This window comes from Pleurodeles waltl, chromosome 3_1 (genome assembly GCF_031143425.1).
Source record: "Pleurodeles waltl isolate 20211129_DDA chromosome 3_1, aPleWal1.hap1.20221129, whole genome shotgun sequence".
Classification (NCBI taxonomy): domain Eukaryota; kingdom Metazoa; phylum Chordata; class Amphibia; order Caudata; family Salamandridae; genus Pleurodeles; species Pleurodeles waltl.
In genome coordinates this window covers 1,980,883,514-1,980,898,661 of record NC_090440.1, presented here as the reverse complement: position 1 = coordinate 1,980,898,661, position 15,148 = coordinate 1,980,883,514, and the positions used below count along the sequence as shown (strand labels likewise).

Genomic DNA, 15,148 nt, shown 5'->3' with positions numbered 1-15,148 from the left:
GAAGTAGGCCTACTTCAAAGTAAAGTCTCTTTTGAATGTGAAATCCTGCCCTTCTCAGGCCAGGCCCCAGACACTCACCAGGGGGTCGGAGACAGCATTGTGTGAGGACAGGCACAGCCCTTTCAAGTGTAAGTGACCACTCTTCCCCTCCCTCCTAGCACAGATGGCTCATCAGGAAATGCAGACTACACCCCAGCTCCTTTTGTGTCACTGTCTAGTGTGAGGTGCAACCAGCCCAACTGTCAAACTGACCCAGACAGGGAATCCACAAACAGGCAGAGTCACAGAAATGGTATAAGCAAGAAAATGCTCACTTTCTAAAAGTGGCATTTTCAAACGCACAATCTTAAAATCAACTTTACTAAAAGATGTATTTTTAAATTGTGAGCTCAGAGACCCCAAACTCCACATGTCCATCCGCTCCCAAAGGGAATCTACACTTTAATCAGATTTAAAGGTAGCCCCCATGTTAACCTATGAGAGGGACAGGCCTTGCCACAGTGAAAAACGAATTTAGCAATATTTAGTGTAAGGACATATAAAACACATTACTATATGTCCTACCTTAACCATACACTGCACCCTGCCCTTAGGGCTACCTAGGGCCTACCTTAGGGGGTGCCTTACATGTAAGAAAAGGGAAGGTTTAGGCCTGGCAAGTGGGTACACTTGCCAAGTCGAATTTACAGTTAAAACTGCACACACAGACACTGCAATGGCAGGTCTGACACATGATTACAGAGCTACTTATGTGGGTGGCACAACCAGTGCTGCAGGCCCACTTGTAGCATTTGATTTACAGGCCCTGGCACCTCTAGTGCACTTTACTAGAGACTTACTAGTAAATCAAATATGCCAATCATGGATAAACCAATTACATACAATTTACACAGAGAGCACATGCACTTTAGCACTGGTTAGCAGTGGTAAAGTGCTCAGAGTTCAAAAGCCAACAGCAACAGGTCAGAAAAAATAGGAGGCAGGAGGCAAAAAGACTGGGGATGACCCTGCAAAAAGGCCATTTCCAACAGCCTGCAAATGAAAGCAATTTAAAACCAGAAACTATATTAGGAGAATTGTGGATACTGAAGGCGCTGAGGGCTCTACAATTGAAGGTGTCCTCAAAGCTTTCACAACTTACGACACAACAGTCCTTCAGCATAAACAAATCGACACCCAGAAGCAAGAGGCATACCTTTCAGGCTACTCCCCACAGCCCCTGCAAGGAAATCTCCTATTACTGGAGGACCTCAAGGACAGAAGTCCTGGAAACGATCAAGGCAACGCCCGGCCAGGAGGACCCAGTGTCCGAAGGACTGATTGCTTCTTTCTATAAAACATATACCAACATCCTAGCTGAACTTGTACGCAGTTTGTTCAACTCCTTAACAACAAGAACATTCTCAGCCTTGAGGACATTATCGCATCTCATGCTTTTGCCAAAACCTGGGATAAAGACCCAGCGATTGTGGTTCCTATAGACCTATCACACTCTTAAACTGCAACATGAAGCTCTTTGCTGCCATCGTTTAGCCTGTCATAATCTCCCCACAACATCTAAAGTTAGCTTGTAATGTCACTGAAATGGCAGAATGACTAAAGCAATCTATGGTCCTTCTTTTGCTCGACACGGAGAAGGCCTTCAATCGTGTACATTGAGGGCTCTTACTCAAGGTCTTTGACTACACAGCTCTGGGGAGCAGAAGGAGGGAATACTATTTCTTATCTGTGCCCACTATGTCCAACCCTCCACCAAAATCAAGGTCAATAGGGAGCCTTCAGTCTCTATTCCTATCTCCAGAGGCATGTCAGTGCTGACCCCTTTCGCTCCTCATGTTTGTACTTTTCACAGAACCATTGGCCCAACACGTAAAGCAACATCTGAACATTCATAGGGTCCGAGTAGGGGTAGCTCAACACAAAATGGCAATATTTGCTGCTAACAGCCTCTTCTTCATCACAGACCCTACACTCATAATTAAATTCCTACAACTCGTCAGGTTTCAAGACCAAATACTAGAAGTCCTGGGGAATGGGAGTGGCGGATTCTCAGCAGCGACCTAAACAAGGGGCACAGTAGTGGGCTTCACCTGGACAGGTGATCCGATTAAATATATTGGCATTTACCTCCCTTCTCAGATAAGACACTGCTATAGTAGCAACATCCACCCCACTGTTCAAGACTCTCTTTAAAGATCTCTGTCATTGGGACCATCTTAAAAACTCAAGGATGGGGTGGATCGCAAGTTTGAAAATTAATCTATTTCTCTGCCTGCTCTATGTAGTGCAGATTCTGCATTTGCAGTTTGCAACCCAAGTTCTAATCCAGATCCAGAATAAAATGATTGACTTTGTATGGAAAAGGAAGAAGCCTGGAGTCCCTAAATCAACCCTTACTCAACCCTCGGCTAACAGGTTTTGCCTCCCAGACATATGCTCCTACAGCAAGGTGGCCCAGATTAGCCCAGTCCTGGCTGGAACTATAACACAGACCACAAAACGTGGATCCAGGTAGAGCAAGAGTTTTCCTAGATCCCCCTCTCCTTGCTGCCTTCGCTTCCACAGAGGACGCAGCTGAGAGAGAATTTGCATCTGCTCCCTACATCCATCTTACAAGAATACTGGCACCAAGGATCCTGCGACAAGGTTTCACAACATAACCTTCACCTATGGTTTCACAACATATCCTTCATCATATAGTACACAACCATGACTTGTTGCTAGGGTACACACACCATACTTTTTGCACTTGGACCAGGAGAACCCGCCCTGGCAGGGGGAACTCTTAAAGAACAGCAAACTAATAGCCTCAGAGGAAATATGCCAACTCTTTAATCTCTCTTCCACAAACAGCCACAGATTTTTGCAACTTGGACATTGGATATCTCACAGAGACAAGAAAGATAACATCCTTAGACCCCCAACTCTAATAGAAAGCATCTTTCTAAACAGATTACTAAGGGTTTCTCCTAGCTTTATAGGAATCTGCAACAGCTCCACTCCCAATCTAAACACAAATATATACAGCTGTGGGAGCGGGACTTGGGTTAGGAGTTCCCAGAAGACACGTGCAGCAATCTGGCATCGAGCAATTAAACCACTGATCTGTGTGCAACACAAACAGAAATCTTACAAACTAATGACCAGTTGGTACTTTTCCCCTGTCCGCCTAAAAGGTACGTTTGAGGGCTTTGAATTGTGCTGGTAGGCATGTGGGGAGAGAGGTACAATCATCCATGACTGGTAGGGATGTGCTCCTATTACAACACACTGGTCCGAAGTCCTAACCCACATTAAGTCCATCACAGGGACAATTCTACCCCTACAGGATCTGGTGCTCCCTACAGGCAACCCAGGGGTAGATAGTGTCTTCCCCTTAGCACCACCATAGGTGAACTCATTTCAACTTGCTTTGAAGGCATGTTTATCGCTTTCTCAGTTATGGAAACAGCCGACAGAACCCCCTACCATCCAATGGTAGAGCAAGGTTATAGGACTTTTTGCCACAGAAATGCCGTCTGCGAAGGACATGGGTCCCCTTTATCTCATGTATAAAACGAACTCAGGTCCTCGGAGGCGACCCAGCAATCATGTTAGGAGTCATTAAATGGTCCCACATCAGTGATTTATCAAATACCCAATTATCAGAAGGTAAACATTCACCATTGTGACTGTCTCTTCGGGTGGTGGGGCCCCGCAGCTTTAGCCCCGAGGCTAAAATAATTGTTTTTTGAAGGCCATGCTGCACTGCTGGGGAGTGGGTTGAGGATGAATTTACTGGTAAATTTAATGGCCGAATATCCGAATTACTGCCTATGCTACCTATCTTCATGTATTTCTATCTGTGCTGCTATTCTAAAATAAAAATTATATTGTTTAAAAATAAAAAAAGGAAACTGGGATTGGTGACAAAGGGCCAGAACACGTTATGTTGTGTGCAGAAGACCATGGAAACCGTGGTCTTTATACTGAACACCAGAGTGTCAGTATGTAACACTTTGGGCACTTTTGACAGCTTAAGAAACAAGTAAACCACTCATCCTACACATTAACCCAAGCTGTCACCACGTAATTTGTTTAAAATTAGTCTTTGAAAACTCCAAGTTGCCAAGCAAAATGATCTAGATCTGTGGTTCCCAACCTTTTCACATCTGTGAACCCCCACTTTATCATTATTGGTAACCGGGGACCCACACTGAATCATTATTTGAATTCCGGGAACCCCCCGCCACCCACCACACCTCCACCCCCAACTGAGTCATTACTGGAAGCCAAGGAGCAAGGCATAAACATTGTCACTGAACTGCAAAACAATACACAAAAAATACAGGAACAAGCATTCCATCAAACACATACACAAATGATAACACAATTTATTTAATTTGCAAACAATACAATTAAAAAAAGTAAAAATGAATAGGAAGGTTGGAGCGTTTGCAAATTCAATTGAAGCCACACATCATCCATACTATATTCTGTTTGATGCACCTGCACTGCTCCTGTGAATCAATCTGAGGATACTAATTTATTTTTTAGCCTCCATTTCAAATTCTGTGACATTTACAGTAAACTTTAAAATTTTAAATTGTGCATTTAGCCACTTTATTTATATACACTTAATTAATCTGTTAATATTAGTTAATTTTCTAAGCAGTCACTGAACCCCTGAGGAGGCTTTGCGGACCCCCAGTGGTTCCCTGGACTACAGGTTGGGAACCACTACTTTAGATGGAAAACATAAAAATGTAGCTTCCCTTCGTGTGTGTCGGCTATATTCTGTCACTGAATCTAGGCTTGGAAAGGCACAGAAGTGAGGGAAAATCAAAGTGTCTCCTTATTCACAGCCATGAAGTCTGCTTTCTTTTGCCATGAAACTCGTGTTGAGACAGAACTTAATGTAATTGGGTGAGTTGATGGTGAATGAAAGTGAAGTCAACTCCTTTGTTTAAAGAGCTGTCTTAATGTCAGGCCTGTAGCGTCTTCCCCAGCTGTGAAGCTTGCACATAAACAATGCCACACTGGAGCTGCGTTCAAACGTTCCTTTTATTCATCGGCATACACTAACATACTGTGCATTACATCATGCATTCTGTTAAGCACATCTTAACACCTCCCACCTATTGCATACTTCCTGTTCAGAGTCCGCCCAGAACCACGAGGTCTCTAGTGCACACATCTTCAAGATGCTACATCTCCTCCTTTGTTAAATGAAAAGTGGTAAACATTACCAAGATCACATTTCATCGATTAATCGTCGAGGCGCTCTCACTTGTCTGCCAGCTCGGGTGGTTCGGGATGATTGAGGTTCACCCAGATCGGGCTACAGCACCATAAGCTCAAGAGCCTGAGCCTGACTGGCTGGCAAGGCCATGAAGTTTCAGGACTTGACAAGTGTCTCAGTAGCTATTTGAAATATGAAGTGTGCCAAGTGTTGGATTGTCTAGGACGATGACCTGTCACCATTTGTCCTTTGCACGCCACAACCGGTAAAGGATCAGCAACTGCATAACCAATCTCCTTTGTCAAAAACTCTTCTCCTGGGCATGGCAACGCTGACCTGCATATGTTTTCATTTTGCACTTCTGAGCTGTGTTGGTGTCTCAAAACTAGTCAGAATTCACTGATTATTCAGAGTCCTTTGGGGTAGTTTCATTCTGACAGCGCTCCCATATAGCAAGGTGGCTAGACTCTCACCAGTTGTGGAGTGAAGAGTTGATCAATAGGCCCAGAGGACCTGACACGTGGCTTGGTTCAAGTCAATTACCTCCATGGATGTTTGTTGAATGACTGTCTAGAGGGTGCCATAAATCACTAGACTACGCCAGTGGCTTGGGACCGGAGAGGTGTCATCTTTTGATGTTGAGACGGATGAGGATTTCTTCGAACTCTTTGCTGTTAAAGGGTGGGCCGTTATCAGATTTGAGAATTTCAGGAATTCCCCACATTGCAATAATGTTATCAAGCAGTTCTATGACTGTCATGTGTTGATGAGGAAAGGTCTTCCATTAAAGGGAAATGTGAATATTCATCTATGACTACCATGAGTTGGTGTTCATTTCCTAAAGTCCCAAAAAAGTCAACTGCAACTCTCTCCCAAGCACGGGCAGGAAGATCAGACATGGTTACTGGACGTTGCGTCACTTTGGGTGACAGACAGTTGCGCATGTGGCATGCCAGTCTCTCAGTGCTCCTTTCGTGGTCACAATAACACAGTGTCCTTTATGGGCCAGCTCGATGACCCACTGCCTGAGGCTTCTAGCTATGACAATTCTCGACCTCTTAATATCACGCCTTCTCTGGTGACTGCTTACTCACCCTGTACGTTCTTGAACTTTTGAAGTTCAACATCATCGGCCAGGGGCTGGGTCTTTCTCCTCCACGACTACGTGGTAATCAGTTCTTTGATTACGTCCATGTCTTTGCCTACACTGGTCACAGCAATGATCTGTTCCACCGATAGAGCAACTGGTGTGCTGGAGTGCACAATGAAGTTGAGATAGGCCGTAGCTGTCTTGGATGTCAAGCTGTGACGATACAGCGGAACTAGTGAAAAATATTCTGCTGGGTTTTGAACCTTCCCCAGCTTGTGTACAATTCCATAGCCATATTCTTGAAGTCTTAACTCACCATCACTGTATGCAAGGGGTCATCTTAGCCTTCAAGTTTCCAAAAATTGTAAGCAATGCTTGGTGGTCTGTCATGATGGTGAATCGTTTTCCGTACAGGGATACATGAATGTGTTTGCAGGCCCAAACCGCAGCCAGGCTCTCCTTCACTGGCTGAGAGTAAGCACGTTCTGTATCAGACAGGCTTCGATTGGCATAGGCCACAATGTGTTTTGGAGCATCTGGATGACCACTGTGTTGAGCAAGGATGGTCTCTAGCCCTACCAGGCTCACATCAAGCGTTATTTTGGTACGTAACTTGAGGTTGAAGTAGGCCATTTCTGTTGAACTCTCAATTGCATGTTTAATTTCTTTGAAAATCTGGTTGCATTCTGGAGACCACTGGAATAGTACATTTCCCTTTGTCAAGTCTCTCATTGGGGAACACACTGTAGCAAAGTTGCGGATATATCTTGAGCAATACCTGACCGTGCCTAAAAAGTATCTCAGCATGGTGACCTCTTGGGTGTGGGGGACAAGTGGATGATAGTGCTCGCACCTTGTCTGGATCTGGAGTCACCCTCACCACATCAGAAAATATGTGCTAGATCTTGTGAAACTTGCACGTCGCAGCATTCAGAATGAGGCCAACATCAGTGAGTAACTAGCCCACGTGGGTCAGGACTGTATCATGTTCTTGTTGTGTTCGCACAAAAAACAGTAGGTCATCACTGTAATTGAAAGCATGCGTAACAGGCTGAATTACTCTGCAAATAACAAATACTTCAGCAGCCTAAAATACCCTAAAACTCAGTCTATTTTACCTGAACAAACCAACATGAGTTGAAAATGTACTAATGTACCTACAGTTTTCCTCCAACTCGAGGTAGTGGTATCTTTTATTCAGATCAAGGCAGGAAAACACTTTGGCTCTGTTCAATTGCATGATTATACCTGCTATGCGTGGACCAGGATGTCCCTCCCTCTCAATGGCTTTGTTTGCCTGGTGCATATCAACGCAAATGTGTACTGCTCCACTACTGTCCTTTTTGGAACTACTACTATGGGTGAAACCCATGGTGTGGGACCTGTGGAGCGTTCAAAGATGTAATGTTTTAAGAGGGTTTCAACTCTTTCGCTTCAACTTCTTAGATGTAAAGCAAGTCTGCAGTGTCGCTGAGCAACAGGGCGAATGTCTTCAATGATATAGAGATGCACTTCCATTTTCTTGAGTTTTCCAAGGCCATGGAACAAGGGAATTGGCTTGTGATTTCCGATTGGACACAGAGGTTGTAGCTGAGGGATATCAGTCCCATGTCAGCAGCGGTGGCAAAGCTGAGTAAACAAGCACTCGAAGTTCCCTGTAGAGCACGAATGCTGGCTTGCACTGATGTCTTTTTGTATTGCACTGTGGCTAAGAATGAATCTTGGCTTTGCAGTGGTTCAGAAGCAGCCCAAGTATATACCTTTCTGCCTGATGGAGTGAGGTGAGGCACAGGGGATAGCCTGTTAAATTTTTCTATTGGCATGATGTTAATTGATGCACCACTCTCTATGGTGAAGGTTACTGGGTGATCCTTTACCTTGATTTTGGACAGTGTCCAAATAACATTTTCCGCCGGTTGGTGAATTCTTTTTAAATTATGGCCCAAAAGGTGGCCATATGTACAGGCCATCTGTTGGTGGATCTCATCACTGCACGTTCATCTTTGGTGGTATTTGATAGTGATGTTGACAAACCTTTGTATGATAGGCTCGATGTCAACTGATTTTCCCTGGTTTTTATTTGTTGTAGCTGATGTTGCTTTTCAGTTTTATGGCTGTGGCACAGCGGTTTCTGGAACGTTCTTGTGGCCATTATCGCTTCCCACTGTGGTGCATTCGAGTTTTCTTTAGCCCGACGCACAATTATGAAGTGGTTCTCTCTTCCACAAATTTTGAAAATTTGTCCCATGGCGGGACATTTATCTTTATAAGGATAGGAAAATCCACATCGGAAGCATAGTTTTTTTCTATTTGAAGATGTCAATCTGTGTGTGCCCTGTTTATGCTTGTGCTCGCTTTTCACCATCAATGCTGATTCATTGTGTGCTGTTCCTGGTTCCCTGTCAGCAACCTTTCGATCCACTCATTCTTCTACTCTCACAGCCATCAGCATTTTCTCTAGACTGTGTGTTTCTCTTAGTATGCACCTTCAAAACGAGTCTGAAAGGCAGCCATCAATCATTCTGAGGTGCTTGGCTTCTTCGGCAGTGAGGCTGCAGAACTTGCAGAGCTTAATGAGTACATCAAGTCTTTCAACAAACTCACTGTTTCATCCACTTGTTGTTGTGCTTGGCTGAATATATACCATTCATAGTCGACATGCAGTATTGGATTGAACTTGGTCTCTAATGCTTCTTTTACCTTCTGGTACGATTTCACATCAGTCTGAGTTCTTTAGCACTTCTTTCACTCCGTCACCTGCAAGGTTTTTTAAATATTTGATCATCTTCTTGTCATCTTGTTCCTCTAGTGCATCTATTAAATCGCCAAAGGTTTCAATCCACGCAGCCCAGCTAGCACCAATGTTTTGCTTCTTAGAAGCATCAAAAGGCAGTGGTGGCTTCAGAAACATGTCTGCACTGTATTTCATGCTCCCTTCTGCCCCCATTGAGAGCACATGCTGCTCAGACAGCTTTCGCCATGCAGAGTGTCACCAACAACTTCTACAAGCAGAAGTCACTGGAGGAGCATGCATGGCTGGGTGCTTCAATCACCCTTGACAGTGAGTAAATTTTGTCTTTTGTACCTTGTTGATGCAACTATTTCTTGCTTCGTCTGAGTAATTGTTCTGTATGTGATGCACGCATTAGTATCTCTATCAATCACCTCAAAGGCAGTTTTGGTGGGCGCATTGAACTGTACTCCTTTGCATAGTCTTCTATCCCGTCTACGGCAGTGTATGGGCTGAAGCAGAGTTTTGACTCCACATGTGCCAGTCGCAGACCACTCTATATCGATTTCGGGTACACGTGGCACGCACAAGCAGTTTGCCGTAACCTTGCAAACTCTCAAGGAGAGCAGTCTTGTCTTCTTGGGGCACATATCCCCTACTCATTACCAGTTGTAGCGCCTTGGAACGCTGCCACATGGGAGCTGTGTTCAAATGTTATTTTATTCATCGGCATAGAAAGAAGTACTGTGCATTACAGCATACATTCTGTTAACCATACCTTAACACCTCCCATCCATTGCGTCCTTCCTACTCAGAGTCCGCCCAGAACCACGAGGACTCTAGTGCACATACCTTCAAGACGCTACAAGGCATACTGAAATTGTGCTGCAGAGGAAGGCTAAATGGTGGACTAAATTATGCGGCAACGAAAATAGAATTATGCACCATTTTTCCAGCAGCTCTTTCAAATACAATATAGCTCTCTAGAGCAACATTATACATTTCACATTATATGGGATTCTGCAATCCCTGTGTTAAAAACCTGTCTCCAACTTCTGTATAATTGGTGACTTTTGTTTATAGAGAATTTACTTAGCAGCTCAAGCGTAATAATGTATTAGAGTTTAGTTCTAATCGTCACAATGCCTGCGAGCAGAGCCAGCAGCTGAAGGGAAAGGCAGATCACGGAGCATAATTAAAGCAGCTGTTTTTAAGAAGGATAAAAAAGCACTGCTTTTCTTTCCTCTGCTGTGTTTTCTAGCTGTATAGTGACAAGCGGAAAGAAGGCATTTATGGCCACATGTTTATATTTTATACTCCTTAGGAAATTATAGAAAAGTTAGAATCTTTCTGCATGTTTGTCCACATTCTTAGCTACTGCACCTTTTTAAAAAGAAATACACTGGCTTGTGTTAAACTGATTCTAATATGTTTTTGAAGGAAATATATATAATAATTACTAAATAGCTTTTAGAGGGTGGTTTGAGTTCCGGAGCTAATCAAAAAAAATGTCAACCCTGTTCCTGGGCCTGGTGGCATGCTACCCATCTGTAGATTCGGCCTTGTATTTAGGGGGCGCCATGCCATTTCCGGTGCAAGGACCTGGTGAAGTCCTGGGTGAACAGCAATTCCCCACATCTGGAGACCGGAAGGTGGCCTAACGCTTGGACTCCCAGTGCCCCAGCCTGAAATCCTTGGCTAGTGAGAGACCAAAAAAGCATCCTGACGTGAAGAGTGCGAAAGAGGGAGCCTCTTGCAGTGCTGAGATGGGGGCATAGAGGCAGAGAAAAAGCCACACTCGCGTTGGGCCAAGTAACTCCGTTCGTGCTTTGAACAGGCCAACAAATTGGTTGCACATCGCGATAGAAACCTGGTGAACGTCCACTGCCAATGCAGTATGGAATGGGGAATAACGAATTACTGCTACACTGCTCCCCACTCCAAGTGTTCACTTGCAAGCGGGCGGAATCGCAAGTTAGTGGGCACGCGCGTTGCGTGCAGTAACTGTGGCCGATCGTGCTCTGTCCCCGCGTGTGGTCCCGCACATTGTAAACTGAGAATGCCATCTGCGCATCAGTCGAGAACCAGGGACACAGCTCTGGGATTTCATTTAACAGATACATGTATTCTGGGACGTAAAGTCATTGTTTGCTTTCATTGATTCGACTGAAGGAACGGATCTGATAACAATCATCTGTGAAAGGACAAGCCACGAGTGTAAACACTGTCATCGTGACATGAGGTGATATGCCAACCCCAGGCAGACAGAAAGAGCGCAGCAGGCAGGCCAGGTATAAATGCTAGAGCTCTTCTGTTAGCACTTTATTGAGAAGAAGAAAAAACATACATTTGGGGCTATGGTTTTACAAAATGCAGATGCACGTCCCACGATCAATCATGCACTAGAGCCTTAAACACTCAATTTACATAATACAATTTGTGCACACACATCTTTACAAAAAAAAAAGTTTGGTTCGATATTGTGGTCACCACATCGAGAAAACTAATATTTAATTGTAAACCTTGTATTTTCAGACATCTGTCTAATTGTGAGACAACGATCGATACCTCTTCTCCTCAAATCAACTCTGCTAGCAGTGCCATAGCCCATCAAGACAAGAAAACAGTCTAGTCCCAAAGCGTTGTTGTGCTCTTTATTTAACACACTCTCCCAGTTACGAGTCGAGGTTACAACCGTGATATAGTTCAATGCATGTTCACAGACAGCAGCGCGATTAAATAGGTGTATTTAATCATTACTTTGTCAATATTTGTCAACATCCTTCTTTTTGACACTGTGCTACAGACAGATTGAAACGCTAAGTGCCAGGACGTTTATTATGAGGTAAGCAGTTAACTTCCACTAACACAATATCAACAAACACCTGCAGAATAATGAAACGCGCGGCTATTCGCTGACAATATAAATGAACGTCACCTTCTAGGGAACCACAGCAAAATTTGCCGAAAACAAGTTATAAAAAGAAGTTCCTAGCCCAGGAAGAGCGCGCGGAGTCCTAAATCTACAGAAATAATAATTAATCATGAATGAGCTGAAGCTGCCGCGAAAGTAAAGGTGCGCTCTAAACACAGAACGAAAAAAAACTATTTCTGAAAAGAAAAAAAAAAAAACACACACGAGCACGTTTAAAAAGAGTGCAGCAATCAAATGGGGGCAATAATAAGGGCATTGTTGAATGAAACGCGCAGCGACCTACCGTCACCTGAAGAGAATCCGGACGTGCTCTCGCGCGTGCTGCTGTGTGCACCGGGAGAGGGGGCTTATCGACCGAGTCCCCAGCAACAGGCGGCTGCTTCTCAGCTATTACTCAGCAGCTAACTAGATATGTGGCGCTCTCGCCTGACGGCTCCGACTAAACAATGACGTGGACTCCTCGCCTGAACGGAGCAGGACCGACATTCAGTCAAACATGTACAGCACTGGGTAACCTGCAGCAAAGCGCACTCCTTTTACCACACAGCCCTTCAGCAAAAACCAAAGCTGACAGAAATGGATGCTGCTGTTACATTTGCACCGCTCAACATGTGGTGCCAAAGTTCACACAGAAAAACAGAAGTCTTCATTTCAGAGCTCTCAGGTTCCCCAATTCCATGCGTGAGTGATGCACCCATCCCGTGTTTTACGTTGCTTCAATATTTTGTCCAAATCCCACCAACAGTACTTGGGATATCTGCACAATGTTCACACTCAGGCAAAACAAACAGTAACTAACCTAATGTATTGTATGAATGCTCATAACAGGCGCCATCCCCACACCTGAAAACGAAATCCCTCCACAGGGAGGGGAAACCACTGACAATATGAACCCAAATTGCTCTTTGTTGCCCTAATGTAGTGGTTGAACATTTGATTATTTGTCCTATAATATTACAGTGAACGAATTGGTGTCTTTACTAAATTGAACACTTGTCCACTTGATAATAAACTGAGACAGCTATCTTTCCCTCAGAGAAACAACAAAAGAAGAGAAAACAATACCTCTTCATCTTCTATCCTCTTCTTTTTTCTTTCTCTTCTCATCCGCCTTCCTTGTCCCTTTCTCCTTGCGAGTTCGCTTATGTCAATTTCATGTTTTTACTCCATAAATATTTTCAAATGTGTTGTATATTGTTTGTTTGATATACAAAAGACAGAAGGCTAAACAGAAAAAAAATCAAAACAAAGAGTCAACTAAAAATGGCCTTGGATTAGCCAAAAAGTATTTGCTTGTGAATTAGATGAAATATTTAATAATTTGTATATTTGCTGGATGATTTTTTTTTCTGTATTTTGTGTACATTGCTTTGCGGTTAAAATCTTCAAAATTGATTAGGCAGGGTTGTCCGGCTTCCAGTAATAACGTAGTGGGGACCCCCAGATTCCAATAAAGACACAGTTGGGGTCCCTGGATTCCAGTAATGATCAAGTGGAAGTCCACAGAAGTGGAACGTTTAAGAACAACTGGTATAAAGAAAAAACAGACAGCGAGGGTGTACTTCTGAAAGGCCCAAATCAAAGCCGAAATGAAAGTGAAAACAACTGTCCTAAATCTGTAGGGCTTTCAGGGTCACCAGTCTGTGAACTAAGCTCGCATTTTTTGGATCCGGCTTTCCACCTCCTCTGTTCAGAGTAGGTGGGATATTGCAGGCGAATAAAGCTCTTTTATCTGAAGAGCATCAAATGATGCATGGGACCCAGCGGCACTCTTTACAGCTATAAAGCTCTGGTACCTCTTACCTCTGTTGTCATGGCAGAAGCCCTTCTAGAAACAGATGCGTCAGTCTATGGTCTCGGCAGAGGAGCACATCGACTTGAAGGCAGAATCATTCACTGTTTTGTGACACTGTGCGAAACCCTTGCTTACTAGTCGCAATAGCCTAGCTATGCAAAATGGCTGCCCTGGAAAGAAGTGAAGAGCCTTTTGAAATGACAGCCTGTGTTCTTAATTTCAGTGGCAAAAGGGAACTACCTGTCCGAGCCAGATGCAGTATTACAAAGCTATTTCCACTGTACAAAAAGAACGCCTCAGGCGGCTTTCCAAAAAATCTTTAATAAATCCACTTGAGTAGGTTTTTTGCTTCCTATTCCTTGCCACACCAACACGAAAGATCCGATTCCAGAGTATGGTCAGCAGGCCAAAAACAAGGTACATGTAAAGGTTCGAGAATGACCAAAAGATGTGCAGGTGGTAATCGTTTAAAAATCTATGTATTATAGAACTGATTGGCAGACAAAAGATGTAGCATTAGAAAAAAGCGCGAGAGGAAGGTTCGCTGAATTGGTGCTTCTCATGGCATTTCTTAAAATGTTACTCTTGTTGACCTCCTTATCAGAATACACAAACATTTTACAAATTGAAAAAAAACCTTCTAAGAATTATTTCTGTAAGAAAAATAAGTAAGCATTGCATAAAGGTTTGCGAGGTTTGGAAATCGCAAGCCGGTGCAATGTTTTTTTTTTAATTGCAAGTATATGTCACAATTTTTTTTTAAAAAAATGAAAAAATGCAATGCCGCCTCCTAAGCATGGCAGCCATATGCTTGCAGTAAATAGTTTAAATTTAAAAAACAAAAATAATTCACCATTGATTATAACTGTATTAAAACTGTAAGGGTGTTTCTTAGAAGACAGGTGTACTTGGAACAGGTACAGAAACAGTTTTTAAATTTAACACACATCACAGGAAAATGTTATCCTTACTGGAGCAAAGAAAAAGTATGATTTCTCACCATGGAGGGGGCACTTGACCGAGTCACTTGTGGCAGGCACTAGGCGGGGAAGACACACATTTACACACCTTCTCGGCAGCTAAGGGTCTTCTTGACTTATGGGAAGACTCGCACACTGGAGAGCAACAGTATTCTTACATAGCGGGATCGGTGGGGGTTCCATGTCAAGGTTGGTCTACCTGCTGGTTCCCAGGTCGCAAGGAAGTTGGTACAGTGGCACCGGGTATATGCACAGGGAAATATCGGACCACTAACCGATCTGTACCTAACTTAGGGCAGCGGAATACCAGGGATGGAATTGAGACCTCTGACAGACTTGTCCACCAGACTGATGTTAACAGCTGCTACAGAACATTATTTTGAGGAGAATGCTGAT

General features: G+C 43.6%; 1 protein-coding gene across 9 annotated transcripts in view; it reads right to left on the bottom strand.

The window, feature by feature from the left end:
• The window catches only part of RPH3AL (rabphilin 3A like (without C2 domains)), a 920,330-nt gene that overhangs the window by 884,800 nt on the left and 20,382 nt on the right, over window positions 1-15,148 (bottom strand). For 2 of the 9 annotated variants that reach the window (XM_069226386.1, XM_069226387.1), the window contains one exon: window positions 13,043-13,201. The exons of 5 other annotated variants lie outside the window; for them this stretch is intronic. The gene's annotated coding sequence lies outside the window, so the exon portion shown is untranslated. Of the gene's footprint in view, window positions 1-12,260; window positions 12,400-13,042; window positions 13,202-15,148 lie in introns of those variants that run through there. 2 more of the 9 variants (XM_069226388.1, XM_069226391.1) reach the window with 1 other exon arrangement.